Source organism: Felis catus, chromosome C2 (genome assembly GCF_018350175.1).
Source record: "Felis catus isolate Fca126 chromosome C2, F.catus_Fca126_mat1.0, whole genome shotgun sequence".
Classification (NCBI taxonomy): Eukaryota; Metazoa; Chordata; class Mammalia; order Carnivora; family Felidae; genus Felis; species Felis catus.
The window spans coordinates 114,676,474-114,697,968 of NC_058376.1; the positions used below are offsets into that span (position 1 = coordinate 114,676,474).

At 40.5% G+C, this 21,495-nt stretch overlaps 1 pseudogene; it reads right to left on the reverse strand.

Moving 5' to 3' along the window:
• Positions 1 to 4,262: 4,262 nt before the first annotated feature.
• Positions 4,263 to 20,026, reverse strand: LOC101080910 (annotated as a pseudogene).
• Positions 20,027 to 21,495: the final 1,469 nt, after the last annotated feature.

A 21,495-nucleotide genomic window follows, 5' to 3' on the forward strand; every position in this document is an offset into this window, starting at 1 on the left:
AAAGGAGATTACAAAACATCTAAACTCTACTTCATAGATTTAAGATGGTATTAACATTAGAATTGAGATTCTCAAGCTATTTTGTATATACAATATTGTAGAATACAGCAAAAAGGTAAATATGTGAATGCAATTAGAAGCCAAGATTTTCAGAGTGGTCATGTAGAATATTCTTGGTCTTGGAAGATGCCTACTGAAGTTTTTCCAGTGAAGTTCATGATGTCTACAACTTTCTTTTAAATGATTCAAAAATAAAAAACATGTGAGAAACATAGAGCAAAGAGAGAAAAATATGAGCAATTGATGAATCTAGCTGAAGAATAGTGATCTTTGGATAATTCTAATTTTTTCAATTTTTCTAAGTTCAAAATTGCAATAAAAATTTTAGAACAAGCAATATATCTCATTGGCATTTTATAAAACACGTTTTGCTATTAACTCTAATCAGAAATACATCATTTACAGCAATAAAAGTAAGCTAGATTTTTGCTCCATTAAAAATCAGCAGGGGTGCCTGGGTGGCTCAGTCCACTGAGCATCCTACTTCGGCTCAGGTCATGATGAGTTCGAGCCTTGCATCAGGCTCTGTGCTGACAGCTCAGAGCCTGGAGCCTGCTTTGGATTCTGTGTCTGCCTCTCTCTCTGCCCCTCCCCCCCATTCATGCACTGTCTCTCTCTGTCTCAAAAATAAATATAAACATTTAAAAAAATTTAAAGAATCAGCAGTAAAATATCAAGGGCTTAGAAAATCAAAGGTTTATTTCTTGCTCATGCCATCTATCCATCACCCAGTCTGTGCAAGAGGAGAAAGAGAACTGTGGAAGGTCTCCCACAAATAATGAATTGCTTGGCTAGAAATGGCACACACAACTCATTAATCACATGACCTAACTCACCCCTATAGGGAGTGAGACAATGGGAAATATCTGATGAGCAGTATAAATGATTGTCACCTCGCTCATTCACTATGTTTCATGTCACAGTAAACATTGATAGATGTGAGAAATTAATACAGTGTAGAGATTAAGAACACAGGTTCTGCAGCCAGATTACCAGTTACTAGCTCAATCACTTGCTAGCCAATCCTGGGCAAGTTACTTAATCTCTTTGTGCCTCATTTTCTTCAGGTGTAAAAATTGGGCCTAATAATAAGTAACTGAGGAAAGATTAGGTAAGTTAACATAGTTAAAGCATTTAGAACAATGGCTGACATATAACTATCATCAACATTATTATTTTATAGTATGAAACTCAAGATAATGCATTAAAGAAATTTTGCAATGTCCCTCCTCCAAAGCAAACAGTGCAAAGATTTACAGTGAAAAGTGAGTTACTCTCTCACATCTGAGCCTCATCAGTTTTTCTCCCCAGATATTATTGTTACCAGCTGTGGCATTTATTGGCTGGAATTTATTGCCTTCCAGCTCCCATCTCCCCATCATCTCTCTGCTTCTGATAAATGAAGCATCTTTCCTTGCCCCCTGACAGAATGTTAAGCTTTGCCAGTAGAGGACACTGGTGGGACTCTGGAGGAAAGATGGGCTTCTCTTCCTGGTTCTGGTGTGTTTTCTGTTCTTGCACGTGTGGCTGGGAAGGTGTGTGGGAGACCCAGTGATGGTGGGGGCCCCAGCTGCCTTCCCCAGGGCCAGCTCAGCAACGCTCCTGTAAGCTGTTTATTTCCTGGCAGGTTTCCACCACGGCCAGCTAGTGGCCCAGCCAGCTTCTCATCAAGTTCAACAGCACTCTCCGTGGCAGTTTCCCAGAGAATTCCATCAGTAACCCCCAGCAAGTGATTTCTTTCCTACCAGCCGCAGACGACTGGTTCCTCACTGGAGGTATTTCCAGCTTGTCAGCCCTGGATTGTCAACCAGCTCTGACTCAAGACAACCCAGCAAAATACTGCACCATGGCAGGGAAGGGGCTTCTTTTCTTTTCTCCAAGGAGGTCTCTGGGTCCAGCCTTGAGACTTCATCTTCCAAGTTCCTTCCTTTCTTGGGAACTCTTTCTCAGCTCTAAGAGTTCCCTTATTATCATTTAGTAAACTACCTGTAAATAACCACTTTTTCTCCAAGAACAATTTTGTGATTTATTCAGAAGACTGGCTTCCAGATCACTGTGGACAAGACCCAACTTGGCTGGAAGACACAGTCCTTGGCAGAACCACACGGACAGCTCAGATGGCCAAATTTTATTCTCAGAAAGGATCAGAGATGAAAATACTCTGATTTCCCTAACGCCTTGTTTCAGTAGCCAGGAGGGTGTAACTCTCGTATTGAAAAGCAAATCGTTTCAAGAAAAAAATTCCACTATAGGGACGTTCTATAATATATGCAATTATGTCATGCAAATTCAACAATAGGCATCCAGCAGAATAGTAAAAATAACAATAATAACATAATAATAAGAGAACATACCGGATAAATGAATGAAAGTGCCAGGCAAGCTTTTACCTGCCATTCTTCTCCCAGCATGGACCTGGAGGCCATTCTGTAAGCCTCTGCCTCTGAGTGCCTCTGTGCCCCAAGCATGAGTCCAGTGCTTAAATATCTACTGTTTTCATATAATATATCTTCTAAAAGCTGGCCAGCTTCTTCATCTGGTGTTCAACTGAACAAACAATAACCTTCTCCAACACCATAGAAAACCTGGCTGCTCTGGACTAATGGAAAAAACACAACAGTCTCCAATTTAATGTCTCTCAAGGGTTTTCACAGGTCATTTCTGACCATAGAAATGTGTGTTCCTCTCCAGAGTTCCACGAACTATAGAGCTGCCCTACCACATCAGATAGGACTACCCTGGAGCCTCAAAGCTGACCAGAATCAGGTTTGGTCCATATTGTCAAGGCAAATATTTTCTGGAAGCCAGGACTAACCCTATGACTGGGTTCAGTAGGGGCCACCATGGAGGTAAGATTAAAGGCAAGTCAATCTTAACCATGCTATACCCCTTTTCTCATTCCCTTGACACTTGCCCCCCTGTAAAAAAAAACGAAAAGAAAAAGCCCTAGAGAAAATATTTTTAATCTGATTGTGCTACCTGAATGAGATAGCTCTTTAATCCTCAGTAGACTAGCAACGATCAGTTTATTCCCTTAGCCAACAGCCCGCTAAAGATTGGGGGTGGGGATTCACAGATCCGGAAGGCTCAGCATCTTGGGGAACACCGAATCAGTTCTTGCTCTCTCTCAGCTTCTTCCCCACTGCATACAAACTTCCACTGCCCACAGAATGATGTCCAGTTTCAAGAATCTCTGTCTGCTGGACCAGGACGAGCTGAGTTCCCCAAGCAGGGTCTGGTTCTCACTCACCTGCAGGTATGCCCAGCACTGAGCACAGTTAATGGCACATAAGCCAAACGGAGCTCATGAATGAATGGCAACTGAGTGAAAATGTAACCCATAGAAAACACAGGCACCATATGTGCAAGTCTTGGTACAGTCTCATGTCAAAGTAAAAAAACAAAAAATTAACTGGAGAGCCCTTTATTATTTTTTTAAGTTTGTTTATATTGAGAGAGAAAGAGACAGCATGAGTGGGGAAGGGGCAGAGAGAGGGGGAGGGAGGGAAAATCCCAAGCAGGCTCTGTGCTGCCAGAGCAGAGCCTGTTGCAAGGCTTGAATCCATGAAACCGTGAGATCATGACCTGAGCCAAAACCAAGAGTCAGATGCTTAACTGACTGAGTCACCCAGGCACCCCAACTGGAGAGCCCTATAGATCTTTGCCAAGTTTCTCAAGGAATACCAAAAAACTCTGTTTATAATGTAAAACAAACTTATGAACTTATATCTCGCCTCCATGGCAGCTGGCCCCAAATCTCTCTCAAATTACCCCCAATTTTCTTAACTTTCCTCATTCCCTTCCCAAGTCCCTTTCCAAACACAGCTTCCACTGTTTCCTAGAAGTACAGAGTAGCTGCTTAAAAACGCAAGCTCTGGGGCTTACCTTGATGGTTTCAAATTTCTGTCACCATTTAACTGGAACAGGTGCTTGGCATGTGGTAATTGCTCAATAAATACAACCGGTTATTTAAATCCTACTGGCTTCTCCAATATCTTTTCTTTTTTCTTTCTTTCTTTCTTTCTTTCTTTCTTTCTTTCTTTCTTTCTTTCTTTCTTTCTTTAACTTGGCCTCTTTTTCCATTAATACAAAAGAAATGTCTATTAGTTTTCCAGGGCTTCCCAAACAAATCGCCACAAACGTGGTGGCTTAAAACAACAGGAATTTATTCTCTTGCATCTCTGGAGGCCAGAAGTCCAAAGTCAAGGTGTTGGTAGGGCTGTTCCTCTCCAGAGCTCTAGGGGAGACTCTGTTCTTTGCTTCTTCAAGCTCTCGTCGGCTTTCGGCATCCCCCGGTTTGTAGCTGCATCACTCCAACAGCTGCCTCTGTCTCCACATGGCTTTCTGCTGTGTGTATCTCCTCTGCGTGTCCACGGGAGTTTTGTCATTGAGTTTAAGGCCCACCCAGATAATACAAGATGATCTCATTTCAAGAATTCAACCTGCTGTGAAATGACCCTGGGTCCTTCCTCTTGTGGGTAGTGAGTGGAGAAGGACTGGATATACCTGTGATTTAATTTTTTTTCTTTTACCCTTGTCATGATGAAGCTATCAAATCAGCAGCCAGCATCAACTACTTGGGAACCTGGGATGAAGCCCTGCATTCAGCCGAACATGATTCAAAGTGATCTTCCAGGGCCATGAGGATATTCTGGAACGCCATAGCTGCCCGGTGGAGGAAGCGCTCCAGAAGTTGCCTGCAGGGTTGCGTGCAGGAACACGCAGTACCCAAAAGCACCACAGGAGCCGCTGGGCAAGCAGCAGTCCCAGCGGTACTGCTTTGTGCCAGGCAAGTTGATGTTACAGCAGCCAGGCCTTTCTTTCACAAATGTATTCTAGCTCATCTGTGATGAGGTGCTTCCCTTGGATGGAGTCCCGGCACCAGGAAGACTGCTGCTACCCAAGTGAAAACGAACTTTCTACAGAATGGGTGGTCATGGTCTTGAACCTGGAGGAGATTCCAATCTCTCACTGCCCTCTCCTCCTGCCTGAAGGTGCTGGTGAGGAAGTGGAGAGACAGCGCCAGAAGACCAGGGTCAGAACCTATCTCTTCCAGAGGAGCCAGTGCCACACAGGCTGACTATTCAAATTATTAGGTCATTACTGTCTCCTGAATGGACCCTGACAGATAAAACAGCTTCTGGTCATAGTCTTCCAGAGATATTCTATGGCTGTGCTCTGTGTGTGTGTGTGTGTGTCTGTCTGTGTGTGTCTGTGTGTATGTGTGTGTGACATTTCTTTTGTTGCATAATTAGCAATATTCTGTACCATGTTTTCTTTTTCTTTTTAAATTTCTTTTAATGTTTATTTTTGAGAGAGAGAGAGAGAGAGAGAGAAAAAGAGAGAGAGTGGGGGAGGGGAAGACAGAGGGAGACACAGAATCTGAAGCAGTTTCTAGGCTCTGAGCTGTCAGTACAGAGCGTGACGCTGGACTCGAACTCACCTACTATGAGATCATGATGAAAACCTAAGTCCTAAGCTTAACCGTCTGAGCCACCCGGTGCCCCAGTTTTCTTTTCTTTCTTTCTTTTTTTATAACTTGCCATCATTGCATATAGGCACACATATATTTGTCTCATGTTTAACAACTACATAGTATTCTGTTGTACAGATACGTCATCATTTACTTAACCATTTTCCTATTGGAAAATTAGATTATTTCCACTCTTTTCTCCTTACAAATACTACAGTAGTATTTTTTTTTAATTAAGAGAGAGGGTGAAAGTGAGCAAGGGCAGAGAGAGAGGGGGCTCACCTGAAGCGGGACTCATGTTCTCCAGAACCCAGGCCTGAGCTCACCCAATAGGGGGCTCATGCTCACAAACCAGGATATCATAACCTGAGTGGAAGTCAGATGTTTAACAACTGAGCCACCCAGGCACCCCCACAGTAGTATTCTTTTTTTTTTTTTGGATGGTAGGGTTTTTTTTTTAATTTATATTTTATTTTTTTAATTCACATCCAAGTTAGCACATAGTGCAACAATGATTTCAGGAGTAGATTCCTTAATGCCCCTTACACATTTATCCCATCCTCCCCCCACAAGCCCTCCAGTACCCTGTTTATTCTCCATATTTAAGAGTCTCATGTTTTTCCCCCTCCCTGTTTTTATATTATTTTTGCTTCGTTTCCCTTGTGTTCATCTGTTCTGTGTCTTAAAGACCTCATATGAGTGAAGTCATGTGAATTTGTATTTCTCTGACTGACTAATTTCACTTAGCATAATACCCTCTAGTTCCATCCATGTAGTTGTGAATGACAAGGTTTAATTCTTTTTGATTGCAGAGTAATACTCCATTGTATATATATACCACTTCTTCGTTATCCATTCATCCATCAATCGACATTTCGGCTCTTTCCATACTTTGGCTATTGCTGATAGTGCTGCTATAAACATTGGGGTGCATGTGCCCCTTCAAAACAGCACACCTGTATCCTATGGATAAATGCCTAGTCATGCAATTGCTGGGTCATAGGGTCGTTCTATTTTTAGTTTTTTGAGGAAACTCCATACTGTTTTCCAGAGTGGCTGCACCAGTTTGCATTCCCACCAGCAGGGCAAAAGAGATCCTCTTTCTCTGCATCCTCACCAACATCTGTTGTTCCCTGCGTTGTTAATGTTAGCCATTCTGATAGGTGTGAGGTGGTATCTCATTGTGGTTTTGATTTGTATTTCCCTGATGATGAGTGATGTGGAGCATTTTTTCATGTGTCAGTTGGCCACCTGGATGTCTCCTTTGGAGAAGTGTCTATTTATGTCTTTTGCCCATTTCTTCACTGTATTATTTGATTTTTGGGTGTTGAGTTTTATAAATTCTTTATAGATTTTGGATACTACCTCTTTATCTGATATGTGGTTTGCAAATATCTTCTCCCATTCTGTAGGTTGTCTTCTAGTTATGCTGATTGTTTCCTTCGCTGTGCAGAAGCTTTTTATTTTGATGAGGTCCTAACAGTTCATTTTTGCTTTTGTTTCTCTTGCCTCTGGAGACATGTTAAGTAAGAAGTTGCTGTGGCCAAAATCAACGAGATTTTTGCCTTCTTTCTCCTCAAGGATTTTGATGGGTTCCTGTCTTACATTTAGGTCCTTCACCCATTTTGAGTTTATTTTTGTATATGGTGTAAGAAAGTGGCCCAGGTTCATTCTTCTGCATGTCGCTGTCCAGTTTTCCTAGTCCCACTTGCTGAAGAGACTGTCTTTATTCCATTGGATATTCTTTCCTGCTTTGTCAAAGGCTAGTTAGCCATATGTTTGTGGGTCCATGTCTGGGTTCTCTATTCTGTTCCATTGATTTGAGTGTCTGTTTTTGTGCCAGTACCATACTGTCTTGATGATTATAGCTTTGTAGTATAGCTTGAAGTCCGGGACTATGATGACTCCTGCTTTGGTTTTCTTTTTCAAGATTGCTTTGGCTATTTGGGTCTTTTCTGGTTCCATACAAATTTTAGGATTGTTTGTTCTAGCTCTGTGAAGAATGCTGGTGTTATTTTGATAGGGATTGCATTGAATATGTAGATTGCTTTGGGTAGTATTGACATTTTAACAATATTTGTTCCTCCTATTCAGAAGCATGGAATCTTTTTCCATTTTTTTGTGTCTTCTTCAATTTCTTTCATAAGCTTTCTATAGTTATTCAGTGTATAGATTTTCCACCTCTTTGGTTAGATTTATTCCTAGGTATTTTATGGTTTTTTGTGCAACTGTAAATGGGATTGATTCCTTGATTTCTCTTTCTGTTGCTTCATTACTGGTGTATCGGAATGCAACCGATTTCTGTGCATTGATTTTATATACTGCAACTTTGCTGAATTCATGAATCGATTCTAGCAGTTTTTTGGTTGAATCTTTTGGGTTTTCCCTATAGAGTATCATGTCATCTGAGAAGAGTCAAGGCTGACCTCCTCCTGGCCGATTTGGATGCCTTTTATTTCTTTGTGTTGTCTGACTGCAGATGTTAAGACTTCCAATACTGTGTTGAATAACAGTGGTGAGAGCGGACATCCCTGTGTTGCTCCTGACCTTAGGGGGAAAGCGCTCAGTTTTTCTCCATTCAGGATGATATTAGCATTGGGTCTTTCATATATGGCTTTTATGATCTCGAGGTATGATCCTTCTATCCCTACTATCTTGAGGATTTTTATCAAGAAAGGATGTTGTATTTCGTTAAATGTTTTCTCTGCATCTATTGAGAGGATCATCTGGTTCTTGTCTTGTCTTTTATTGATGTGATGAATCACACTGATTGTTTTTGTGGATATTGAACCAGCCCTGCCTCCCAGGTATAAATCCCACTTAGTCGTGGGGATTAATTTTTTTAATGTATTGTTGGAGCTGGTTGGCCAATATCTTTTTGAGGATTTTTGTATCCATGTTCATAAGGGAAATTGGTCTACAGTTCTCTGTTTTAGTGGGGTCTTTGTCTGGTTTTGGAATCAAAGTAATGCTGGCTTCATAGAAAGAGTTTGGAAATTTTCCTTCCATTTCTATTTTTTGGAACAGCTTTAAGAGAATAGGTGTTAACTCTTCCTTAAATGTTTGGTAGAATTCCCCTGGAAAGCCATCTGGCCCTGGACTCTGTTTTTTGGGGAGATTTTTGATTACTAATTCAATTTCTTTCCTGGTTATGGGTCTATTCAAGTTTTCTATTTCTTCCTGTTTCAGTTTTGGTAGTGCATATGTTTCTATGAATTTTTCCATTTCTTCCAGATTGCCCATTTTATTGGTGTATAATTGCTCATAATGTTCTCTTCTTATTGTTTTTATTTCTGCTGTGTTGGTTGTGATTTCTCCTCTTTCATTCGTGATTTTATTTATTTGGGTCCTTTCCTTTTTCTTTTTGATCAAACTGGGTAGGGGTTTATCAATTTTGTTAATTCCTTCAAAGTACCAGCTTCTGGTTTCATTGATCTGTTCTACTGTTTTTTTGGTTTCAATAGCATTGATTTCTGTTCTAATCTTTATTATTTCCTGAATTCTGCTGTTTTTGGGTTTTATTTGCTGTTCTTTTCTCAGCTTTTTACGGTGTAAGGTTACCTTGTGTATGTGAGACCTTTCTTCCTTCTTTAGGAAGGCCTGGATTGCTATATACTTCCCTCTTATGGCTGCCTTTTTTGTGTCCTATAGGTTTTGGGCTGTGGTGTTATCATTTTCATTGGTTTCCATGCACTTTTCAATTTCCTCTTTAACTTCTTGGTTAGCCCATTCATTCTTTTGTAGGATGTTCTTTAGTCTCCAAGTATTTGTTATTTTTTCAATTTTTTTCTTGTGGTTGATTTTGAGTTTTCATAGTGTTGTGGTCTGAAAATATGCATGGTATGATCTTGCTCTTTTCATACTTTCTGAGGGCTGATCACATCCCAGTATGTGATCTATTCTGGAGAATGTTCCATGTGCACTGGAGAAGAATGTATATTCCACTGCTTTAGGATGAAATGTTCTAAATATATATCTTCAGTCCATCTGGTCCAGTGTGTCATTCAAAGCCATTGTTTCCTTGTTGATTTTCTGTTTAGATGGTCTGTTCGATGTTGTACATGGGATGTTGAAGTCCCCTACTATTATGGTATTATTATCAATGAGTTTCTTCATGTTTGTGATTAACTGATGTATATATTTGGGTGTGCCACATTTGGAGCATAAATGTTTACAATTGTTAGGTCTTCTTGGTGGATAGACCCCTTAACTATGGTATAATGCCCTTCTTCATCTCTTGTTACAGTCTTTATTTTAAAGTCTAGATTGTCTGATAAAAGTATGGCTACTCCAGCTTTCTTTTGTCGACCATTAGCGTGATAGATGGTTCTCCATCCCATTACTTTCAATCTGAAGGTGTCTTTAAGTCTCAAGTGGGTCTCTTGTAAACAGCGTATAGATGGATCTTGTTTTCTTATCCATTCTGTTACCCTATGTCTTTTGACTAGAGCATTTAGATCATTGACATTTAGAGTGAGTACTGAAGATATGAGTTTATTGCCATTATGTTGCTTGTAGAGTTGGAGTTTCTGGTGGTGTTCCCTGGTCCTTTCTAGTCTTTGTTGCTTTTGGTATTTATTTATGTATGTATTTAATTTATTTATTTAGTTTTTTTCTCTCCTCAGGGAGTCCCCCTTAATATTTCTTGCAGGGCTGGTTTAGTGGTCATGAACTCCTTTAATTTTTGTTTGCTGGGAAACTTTTAATCTCTCCTTCTATTTGGAATGACATCCTTGCTGGAGAAAGAATTCTTGGCTGCATATTTTTCCAATTCAGCCCATTGAATATATCCTGCCACTCCTTTTTGACCTGCCAAGTTTCTGTGGATAGGTCTTCTGCAAACCTGATCCATCTTCCCTTGTAGATTAAGGACTTTTTTCCCTTTGCTGCTTTCATGATTCTTTCCTTGCCTGAGTCTTTTGTAAATTTGACTATGATATGCCTTGCTGATGGTCTATTTTTGTTGAATCTTATGGGAGTCCTCTGTGCTTCCTGGATTTTGATGTCTATGTCTTTCCCCAGGTTAGGAAAGTTTTCTGCTATGATTTGCTCACATAACCCTTCTACCCCTTTTTCTCTCTTTTCATCTTTTTGGGACCCTTATGATTCTGATGTTGTTCCTTTTTAGTCAGTCATTGATTTCTCTAATTCTTAAATCATGGCCATTTGCCTTAGTCTCCCTCTTTTTTTCTGCTTCATCATTCTCCATTGTTCTCCACATAGCTGATTCTCTGCTCTGCCTCATACATCTTTGTCACCGTGGCATCCTTTCTAGATTGCAGCTTGGTTATAGCGTTTTTTGTTTCATCCTGACTAGATTTTACCTCTTTTATATATGCAGAAAAGAGTTTTAATCAATTTTTGACTCCAGCTAGTATTCATATTATCACAATTCTAAATTCTGGTTCAGACATCTTGCTTGTAACTGTGTTGATTAAGTCCCTGGCTTTCCTTTCTTCTCTTTCTTTTGGGGTGAATTCCTTCGTTTTGTCTTTTTGAAGGGAGAAAAGGAATTGATAAGGTAAAAAAAAATAAAATATTAGAAACAACACACACACACACACAAGTGAAATAAATGATGCTAGATCCTAGGTGTGTTTTAGTCTGGGTGTTTAAAGGGGCTTGATAGATTAGAGAAAAAAGGGGAAAGAAAAAAAAGGAAATCATTTGAAAATTTGAAAAAATACATACACTGAAATAGAATAAAATGAAATGATGGAAGTAAAATAGAGGTTGAACAAATTTACACAAAAGTAAAAAATATAGTAGGAAAAAAATGAAAGAAAAATATTTAATAAAAATTGAAAATAATAATAAATTTTTTCTGTTTCTGTATTTAAGAAAAAAAAAAAGGAAATTGAAAGGATGGACCAGAGAACAGACTGAAATACTATTGAAATTACTTTGTTTTCCCCTAGAAGTCAAACTATGAAGCCATTTATAGTCCGGAGACTAAGCAGCTGGAAGGATTTGTGTTCCTGAAGAGCGAGGTCGGCCCAGTTGGGCGGGGCTTAGTGTAACAGCTCTACTCTCCACTAGATGGCGCTGCTTAGCTTACTGAGGTGGATTGTTGCGGTGGCGCTTGTAGGTGTGTGTGCGCATGCACAGGTGTGGTAAATATGGCGTCACCCAGCCTCTAGTATCAGAATTCTGTTCTCCTGGATCAGCAATCGCGCACCCGTCCTTTGTTTCAGCTTTCCTCCACTCCTCGCTTTTACACTTTCCGTGACCAAGCCCCAGGTAGTACCTCTCTCCCGAGTTTTGTCTCAGATGCGGCTGTTTTCCCCAGCCTCTTACTTCTGAGGGACTGTGGCTTTGACCTGTTACGACCCTCTGCGGAGGGTCTCACCGAGCAATGGCCGGGTGCCGGCCGCACCCAGGAACGTTCACGGGACCATGCTGCTTGCCGGTGACCAGAGACTGTGTCTGGGTGCCAGCCCACCTCAGAAAAGTTCACACAATTGTGTGGCAGCCGCATTTCAGGGATTATGGCAAATCACAACACACATCTGGCAGCAGGCTTCGCCCCCAACGACCTTGTTCCAGCACCAGCAAAGGTGGTTGTTCTCCCGGGTCCACTGGGACCTTTGCCTGTGGAGGTCTACACAGCCTCTACCATATGTCCTCCCAGCAGGGGAACCACCTCTCCCCATGTGGCCTGAAGACCCTGGACTTCACTCTGCTTCCAGGGATTCGCCCTTCTCACCAGAGCACCACCAGGTATTGAGCTGCGGAGTTTCAGACTCTGCGCTCCCCCTGTTTTTAGAGTCTTAATGGAATTTAAACCCTCTCCTTTCTCCTTTCTCCCTTTTTAGTTGAGTCTCTGTGGCTGTTTCCAATTTTCCACTTTCTCTCCAGCTGCTTTTGCGGGGGGTGCTTTTCCCGTACTCTCCCTCCCACCCCGGTCTCCGTCCTCTCTCTGCAAGCAAAAACAGCTCTCTGCCCTCCGCAGCTTCTCTCTGCCCCAGTTCACCTTTCCGTGCCGCGTTCCTGCTGAGTTCTGTGGTTCAGGTTGTGCAGATTGTTGTGTTAATCTTTGGATCAGTTTTCTAAGTGTGCAGGATGGTTTAGTGTTGGTCTGGCTGTATTTCATGGATGTGAGAGGCAAAAAAACCTTCCATGCTGTTCTTCTCTCTTGGCTCCTCCCCCCACCCCCAGTAGCATTCTTATTTGCGAGGTCCATATGCCCACGTGCAAGCATATCTTATCTGGAAAATCATTTCCTGGAAAAGATTCTACCTTCTTAAATTCTCTCCAAACTATCTCCATGCTGACTTCTTCCACCATATCACAGGTATTTTTCATTAAAATAATAATAATATATATATATATATATTTAGTGTTTTTTATTAATTAGAATTAAGAAAGCATTTTGCATGTAAAATCCATGAAAAACATAATCCAGGGAAAATTATCATCAGATATTTGAGACAGGAATGCCTACACACACACACACACACACACACACACACACACACACACACACTTTTTCCCAGAATTTAAGTTTCTTCTTGAGAATCCATTATGCACTTTCTAAAGTTAATAACATTTTCCTCATACTTGCATCAAACTGACTGCTAAAATAATAACATAAAAACAGATGAAAATATTTTAGTACATTCTGAATTCCACCTATATATAACTTGATTGATCATTTTATTCTTGTAGCAGTTAACTGGCTGTATTAGGTGCTGTCTCTGACATTTACACTTGTATTAGTGTATCTGTTTTCTTGATCACCAAAATATCTTTCACTTTTCCTTTTCCTATTCTTTATCCATTCAATCTTCATGTCCTATTTTTCTTTTTTATTTATCTTTTTAAAAAATATTTATTTTTGAGAGAGAGAGAAACTGAGCAGGGGAGGGGCATAGAGAGAGAGAGAGAGAGGGACAGAGGATCTGAGGTGGGCTCTGTACTTATAGCAGACAGCCCAATTGGGGACTCAAACTCACAAATCATGAGATCATGACCTGGGCCGAAGTTGGACACTTAACTGAGTCACCCAGGTGCCCCATTATTTTCCTTTTTTTGAATTGAGGTATACTGAGATATAATTTCTATACAGTGAAATTCACACTATTAGGTGCACAGTTTTGATAAATATATGTAGCTCTGTAACCACCACCATGATAAAAATACTATATAAAATATTTTCCCATACCCAGAAAGTTCCATGTGCCCCTTTGTAGGCAACTCCTTCCCATACCCTAGCACCTGGTAACTATTGGTCTGATTTCTGTATCAATGGCTTTGACTTTACCAGAATGTCCTATTCATGAATCATACAGTGTGTAGTTTGACTTCTTTCACTTAGCATAAGGCTTTTGAAATTCATCCGTGTTGTAGTATCGATTTATTCCTTTTTATTGCACGGTGTTTTGTTTATGAATGTACACTTTACCAGTTTACTAGTCAATACTCCCAATTTTGGTGATTATGACTAATGTTGCTCTAAACATTCCTGTCAGAGCATTTGTGTGGACTTCCTGTTTTAGTTTTCTTGAGTAAATACCTAGTAGGAAAATGACTGGGTTGAATCATAAGTATATATTTAATTTTGTAAGAAATCGCCAAACCCTTTTCCAAAGTGGCTTGCTTGGCATCCTCCCCAACATTTGGCCTTTTTTATTTCTGATGGAATTACTGCACTTGTCTCTGCAATGATCTCTTAGTTCTATGCCTTCCAAACTCTGATCCGTCCCTCAAATGAGCCTCTAAAATGCTCTCCACTCTTAAGTGGCCTGACTTCCTGGAGATAAAGTCCAAACTTTTCAGCCTGACACACACAAGGGTCTTCAAGCACTGAGGTCCTTCCTCACCCACCCTCCCTGCCACATTCATTTCCACTCAGGCAGCTGGACACTGGCTCCAAGTTGCAGGGTTGGCCCCTCTTTCCTAACTCAGTGCTTCTGGGTAGCCTAATGCAGCTGTTTGGGCAGAGCATTTATTTGCTATTTTGAATTCCCAGCATGAATACACTCCATGAATTTTGGGTAAATTTATCCAACTGAGTGTGTCTACCAGGTACTTTTTTTTTCCAACTATTTTTTATGAAAATTTTCAAAAACTCGACAAAGTTGAAAAACTAGTACAATGAACATCCAGATTCAGTTCAACAGTTGTTCACATTCTGTTATGTTTGATCCCTTTATCTATCTACCATGCATTCATTTTTCCTCCCCCTGCCCTCCTCTCTCCTCCCCTTCTGATTTCCCTCCCCCTCCCCTCCCCGCTCCCCTCCTCCCCCTCCCTCCTCCTCCTCCTTCTTCTTCTTCTGCTTCTGCTTCTGCTTCTGCTTCTGCTTCTCCTCCTCCTCTTTCTCCTTTTCCTCCTCTTCCTACTTTTGCTAAACCATTTGATTTCAGATGTTTGCTAAACCATTAGCAAAATACACTTCAAGTGTATGTATCTCCTAAAAATTAGAGCAACCTCATTTGTAACTACACCATTACTTTACCCAAAATAAATTTAAAACCCCTTCTAATATTGTCTAATACTCTCTGTATGCAGAGTTTTGTAATTATCCTCAAGATATATTTCACCTCATTTTCCAAGCCAAGCTCCAATCAAGCATCATACAATGCATTTATCTACCAGTGAATGTTTAACTTTGATTGAGTCTCGTTTTGCCCAACTACCCGTTTCTTAACCTTGGTGACTCAATTCTTTCCCTGCCCTTTTAAGAAATCTCCCATGAACCCCCAGTTCCATTCAAGTTCCCTTTGCCTTGCTGTACTTGCATGAAGCCTATGCTTAAATCTACTGGAGATTTGACATTTTGTATCACAAACCTTTTGTTGAACTTTTCTATTTCCCCAATTAGACTCTGAGCAGAGTGCATGTTGAGGGCAAAAAATGGGTGTTCTTTGCCTTCCTGCTAGATGACAATTGTTCAATACACATTTAAAGACTAAATGATGGAATACAGTTCTTTAATCCCTCCCTGTGAAGAGCTGCAATAAATAAATGGACACTGAGGCCTGGGGCCAGGAAGAAGAGGGAAAAGGGCAGGTAAGATAAAGGTTTTAGAGGTCATTCCAAATATAGAATACTGCTTGGAGAGCTTTGAATATAAATTGTATACTTCTTCCCCTCTCTCAGTAGGTGAAACACTAGGTGTTTACCTTTAACTAGAGATAAACATAGTGTCTACCAGTCCCATAAATACTTTTGGCCAGATAATTCTCGAGAAAGAATTATAAACACAAAAATCAAGGCTACTGCAAGCCAGTGGTCCATTTCTGTTTACACAGCTGTTCTGCTGCTTTTAATGTATTTTTAAGGAAACATCCACTCCCAGTGGGTCCCTAGATTGGGCAATGACTAACACTTTATGCCCCTGGTCACTGAAGAAAATCACAATTCATCCACTTTGAACTTTAGGGATGAAGTTTCTCCCTGAATATTAGCCTTTTCGGCAGTTAAATTTTCATCTTTGTGGCAAACTTTTTTCAGTAAACTTGTTTGAGATATTTCCTTCTTCTCCACTTCCCATCATCTGTAGGATTACTTTCAGGATCCCACATTAACTTTGATTCCAAAGTGACTCAGAAGCTGCACACCAAGACTATTTTAGGTGGAGTGTTTCCTCCTGAGTCACCTTGTCCTCTGGTAGCAAGCATCCTGCGGATTTCCTCAGCTCTGCGTGGAGAACAGGAAGCCAACGCCAGAAGCAGCCAATAAGCACAGCAGCCAGAGACTCTTCCTGGTTCCTGGAGGACCAGCAAGAAAATCCTGATTTAGTGAGAATTTCTTGGCAAGAAAATTGGGAGTTTACTGGAGACAAATGGCTTCAGGAATATATATATTTTTTATGAGTACACATATTTTTTTCAGGAGGCAGGTTATAAAATAGTGTTCTTAGAAATGAACTTAAGTACGTTTTTTTTTTTTTTATTTGTCCAGGGAGACTTCATTAGATGTTTGTATTAATGCGATAACCAAAATAAGGACATTACTCAACTCCCCCTTTGACAATTTTTAAAATGTTTATTTATTTACTTTGAGAGAGCAGAGCGTGTGCGGGAGTGGGGGAGGGGCAGAGAGACAGGGAGAGAGAGAATCCCAAGCAGGCTCCGCACTGTCAACACAGAGCCCTACATGGTCACTTAACTGACAGAGCCACCCGGGCGCCCCTCCCTTTTAAATAATTTTATCAAGTTTTCCAGCCTGTCATATTCTCTTCATTCACTTCTGTCACTTTTACTGAACAATCTTCCAGATGACAATTAGCCTTGCACTTCCTCAAGTCTTCATAACTACCTGTGACATAAAAACATCACTGGAGACATCTTTCTGGGCTTGACTAAGACTGGGGAATATTAGTCATGCCCTTCCATGTTAGTGTTGCCCTTCCATGACCCTGTCTCCACAGCAGACATCAATAATCGATCTAACTAACCTATCTGGCCTGTGTATCTCTCTAACTGAAACCAGCATGTCTTTAAAATAATATTGTAGGCAGCCACTACCAACGAATCAGAATATCCAAATTCAAAACCCATTTGCAATGAAGAGGGGATTGATGCACAGAAGTGTATCAGGCAAGGGTAGGTGAAGAGTCCAAAGAATATAAAAGTCTTGGACTTAACGTCTAATAGTTGAGCAAGTTTAAATTTTTTTTCTTAGATCCATTTTTTTTCACATGCAAAATGAGATTAATAATGCCTTTGCCTTAGTGCCGTTGAGCTCATTTTTTGTTTTAATGTACGTCAGAGCTTCTAACACTGTTTCTAGCTCAAAAAAGAGATATTCATTAGATACCAATTCATCATTATTTTGAGGGACACCCTGTTTAGGGGTGACCATTCAGCTCAGACACTAAAATTTACTGGACGCAATAGCATTGAAACAAGATAGAAATTGGTCGATTTCTATTCTCTGTAAACTTAAAAAAAAAAGGTATTCCTAGTTACTCCTCTTCAAAGTGAAAAATATGAACAATAAAAACCTTTACAAAATCTCAACTAAACCTTCTTTTTTCCAATCCTCTTGCCTCCTACCCTGCCTCACCACTCACTCCCATGGCCACACCTTGTGTTAATCTGCTGGGGCTGTTATAACAAAATACCACAGACTAGTGGGTTTAAGCAACAGAAATTTATTTTCTCACAGTAATGGAAGACAGAAGTCCCAAATCAAGATGTTGATAGGTTTGCTTTCTCCTGAGACCTCTCTCCTTGGCTTACAGATGGCTGCCTTCTTTTGTCTGATGAAGGTCTTTTCTCTGTGCACCTGGGTATCTCTTTATGTGTTCAAATTTCCTCCTTTTGTAAGGACACACGTCAGATTGGATTAGGGCCCATCCTACCAACCTTGTTTTAACTTAATTACCACTTTAAAGGCCCTATCTCCCAAATATAGTCACAATCTGAGGTTATAAGATTTAGTGCTTCAACATATGAATTTTGAGGGGACACAATTCAGTCTATAATACACTGTTAGACTTTATCTTCATCAATTTTGGAAACATCTTAATCTCAAATTCCAGTATCCCACTTCTCAATCACTAAATTCTATCTTTCTACCACTTTCTCTTTCTGCTACCCCAAACCAGTAATTCTTCAACCACACTGGGACACAATCTCCAAATCCAACCTTTTTTATTTGAACTGTTCTTCACATTCTCTTATGTCCTTACTTGCCTTCTTTCTTGCACTAAGTTCCATAGTCCATCAATGTAGTCACTCTCTTACATAAATTCTTGAGTCCTTTGCCCCTCTCTCCTCATGGTACTTGCCTAGCAGAGTACCAATCCTGGTGATTCCAGCTTTCTTTCTACTCTCCCCGCACCTCTGGAGCTAAACTTCACTAGAAAAAACACTCAGTTATGTTGCCTAGTCTCACCATAAATTCATGACCTCATTGGGCCCTCCCTGCCTGCTGGTGATCCTGCCACATTGCTGTAGACTATTCACCATCCTAGGCAACTGTTTCATACCTTTTTCTCTCTCCAAACCTTTAATACTCTCTCCCACTCTCATTCTTGGCTGATAAACCTGCTTCCTGTTTCACTGAGAAAACAAAAGCAATCAGAAATTCCCACTACTTTCAATCCCATCTGTTCAGTCTTCCCTTCTGTGAGTAGGACTGAAGTGTCCAGGCTGTTAAGACCAGCTCCTCTATCCCTGTGCATGCTCCCACCCCTTCTCATTTACTCGAGGACACGTTCCAACAATTCTCTCCTTTCTCTCTTGCATCATCAAACCCTACCTCCCCTCCCCCACTCTCAACAAGAACATGCCCATCAACATACAGCTATGCTATAATTTTTCCCATTAAAATTTTCCCTTGACTTCCACTTTACCTCCAGCTATTGCCTCATTTTTCTGCTCTCCTTGGAGTAAAACTCCAAAAGAGCTCCCTTTGCCTCTCTTTCCAATTCCTCTCTTTCCATTCTCTCATGAACCCATTCCAGTTACACTCCCATGTCTATTGTACCACCAGAGTTTCTCTTATCAAGGTCATTGGTGACCTCCACGTTGTTAAATCCAATAGCCAACTCTCAGTCCTCCCATATTACTTGCTCTATAGGCAGCATTTGACTCACTTGATTACTTTTTCCTAAGCTAGAAACTCAACTTCTAGGATAAGCTTCTGGTTTTTCTTCTAACTCACTGGCCACTTCCCAGTCTCCTTTGCTGGCTCCCTGTCATTCCCTCAAACTGAAGTCACTGGACTACCCAGGACTCAGTCCTTGGGCCTCTTTTCTGTCTACACTTATTATTGTACTGTTTAATGGCTTTAAATACCATTCAAATGCTGACAACTGTCATATACTCCATCCCACATCTCTCCCCTAAACTTCATATTTGTATATCTACTGCCTAATTGACATCTCCACTTGGATTTTAATAGGTATCTCAGCACTTGGAATGTCTGAAACTTACCACCTCATCTTCCCCCTCCCAAACCTGCTCAACCTGTTGTTTTGTTCATTTCAGTTAATGACAATTTCATTTTTCCAGTTGCTTGGGCCTTGAACCACGTAGTCCTCTTTTTTTTTTTAATTTTTTAAAATGTTTTTTGTTTATTTTTGAGAGAGAGAGAGAGAGAGAGAGAGAAAGAGAATGAGTGGGGGAGGGGCAGAGAGAGAGAGGAAGACACATAATCCAAAGCAGGCTCCAGGTTCTGAGTTGTCAGCACAGAGCCCAACGCAGGGCTTGAACTTGTGAACCACCAGGTCATGACCTGAGTTGAAGTCAGATGCTTAACTGAATGAGCCACCCAGGCACCCCACCCCCCCATATAGTCATCTTTGATGCCTCTTTTTCTCTTATACTCAATCCAGTCTGTCACCAAATACTGTTGATTCTGTCTTAAAAACATGCAGGGGCACCTGGCTGGCTCAGTCAGTAGAGCATGCGACTCTTGATCTCAGGGTAATGAGTTTGAACTCCACATTGGGTGTAGAGGTTACTTAAAATAAAATCCTTAAAAAAATACATACAGAATCCAACCTTTTCTTACCATCTCTGCTACTTCTGTCATGGTCTAAGCCACTGTTATCTCTTACCTGACTTGACATGACTTCAGAACTCATCTCCTTTCTTTCAGCTGGATCCTTTACAACCTATTCACAACACAGCAGCCCTGGTGAGCCTTTTAATAGAGCAAGTCATTTTCCTACTCAAAACTAATCTCAGATGTTACTACTTTTCCCCTCTTGCACTTGGCTCCAGCCACAGCAGTCTCTTTGACAGAATTAACTTCTACCTCGGGGTTTTTGCACACTTGCCATTCTCTCTGCCTAGAATGCTTTCCCCCAATTTCCCTGTATGCCTCACACTCTGCTTCCTTCAAATCTTTACTCAGATGTCACCTTCCCAGTAAAGTCTTTCCTGACCACTCTATTTGAAATGATATCCGCAACCCCATTCTCTGGCACTCCTACTTGTCCTTTTCTTGATTTATTTTAGCCACACTTATCATTACCTGACAAGCTGTATTTTTTTTTTTTTTATCATTAGTCTTCCCACAGTAGAACGTAAGCTCTACAAGGGCAAGGATTTTGGACTGTTGTGCTCACGGATCCATCTCTCCCCACCTCTTAGAACAGTGCCTAGCACATAGGAGGTGCTCAATAAATATTCAGCCAGAACTGTTGCTTTCCCCATCATCTTAAGGGTTCGAGTAAATATGATTTTAGTTTTCTTCTATGTCCCTGGGGGAAAAAAAAAGATTTAATGACCAGACTTTGTGATACACTTTGCTGGAAAACACTGTACAAAACAGAATACAACAAAACAAAACAAAACAAAATCACATTTACCAGGGGGTACCAAGTAATCTCTTTGGAACCCATCATAGAATAAGACTGTTAGTTTCTAGGTTTGTTTTATTTGAATCCAAAAGTGGTTCAAATATCTCAGTTTTTGAAAATAAGCACTGTTTAAATATAATAGAATTTAAAATTATTTATATAAAAATAAGTTTTTATTCTCTTGAGTTAAAAGTATATATATTGCTAGAATATTAATACTCTCTGGAGGACACCAGAAAATTACTGTAAACACTCTGGGATCAAGATTTTAAGAGCTCATGATACAGATATTATTTAGCTACCAAGAGAGGATAAATAAACAGACTTTACTTCTGATCTCTGTACTATTTTGACAATTAAGTCCCTCTAACTTCCCTCCTCCTCCTCCTCCTCCTCCTCCTTCTTCTTCTTCTTCTTCTTCTTCTTCTTCTTCTTCTTCTTCTTCTTCTTCTAATGTTTATTTATTTTTGAGAGAGAGAGAGCACGTGCATGTGTGTGCACAAGTAGGGGAGGGGCAAAGAGTCGGGGAGAGAGGATCCCAAGTGTGCTCTGAGCTGACAGTAGCAAGCCCCATGGTGGCTCATATTCATGAACCATAAGATCATGACCTGAGCTGAAGTTGGATGCTCAATGAACTGAGCCACACAGGTGCCGCATTTCTTTTTATTATTACTGGTGGCTCCTATTTATTGCCTAT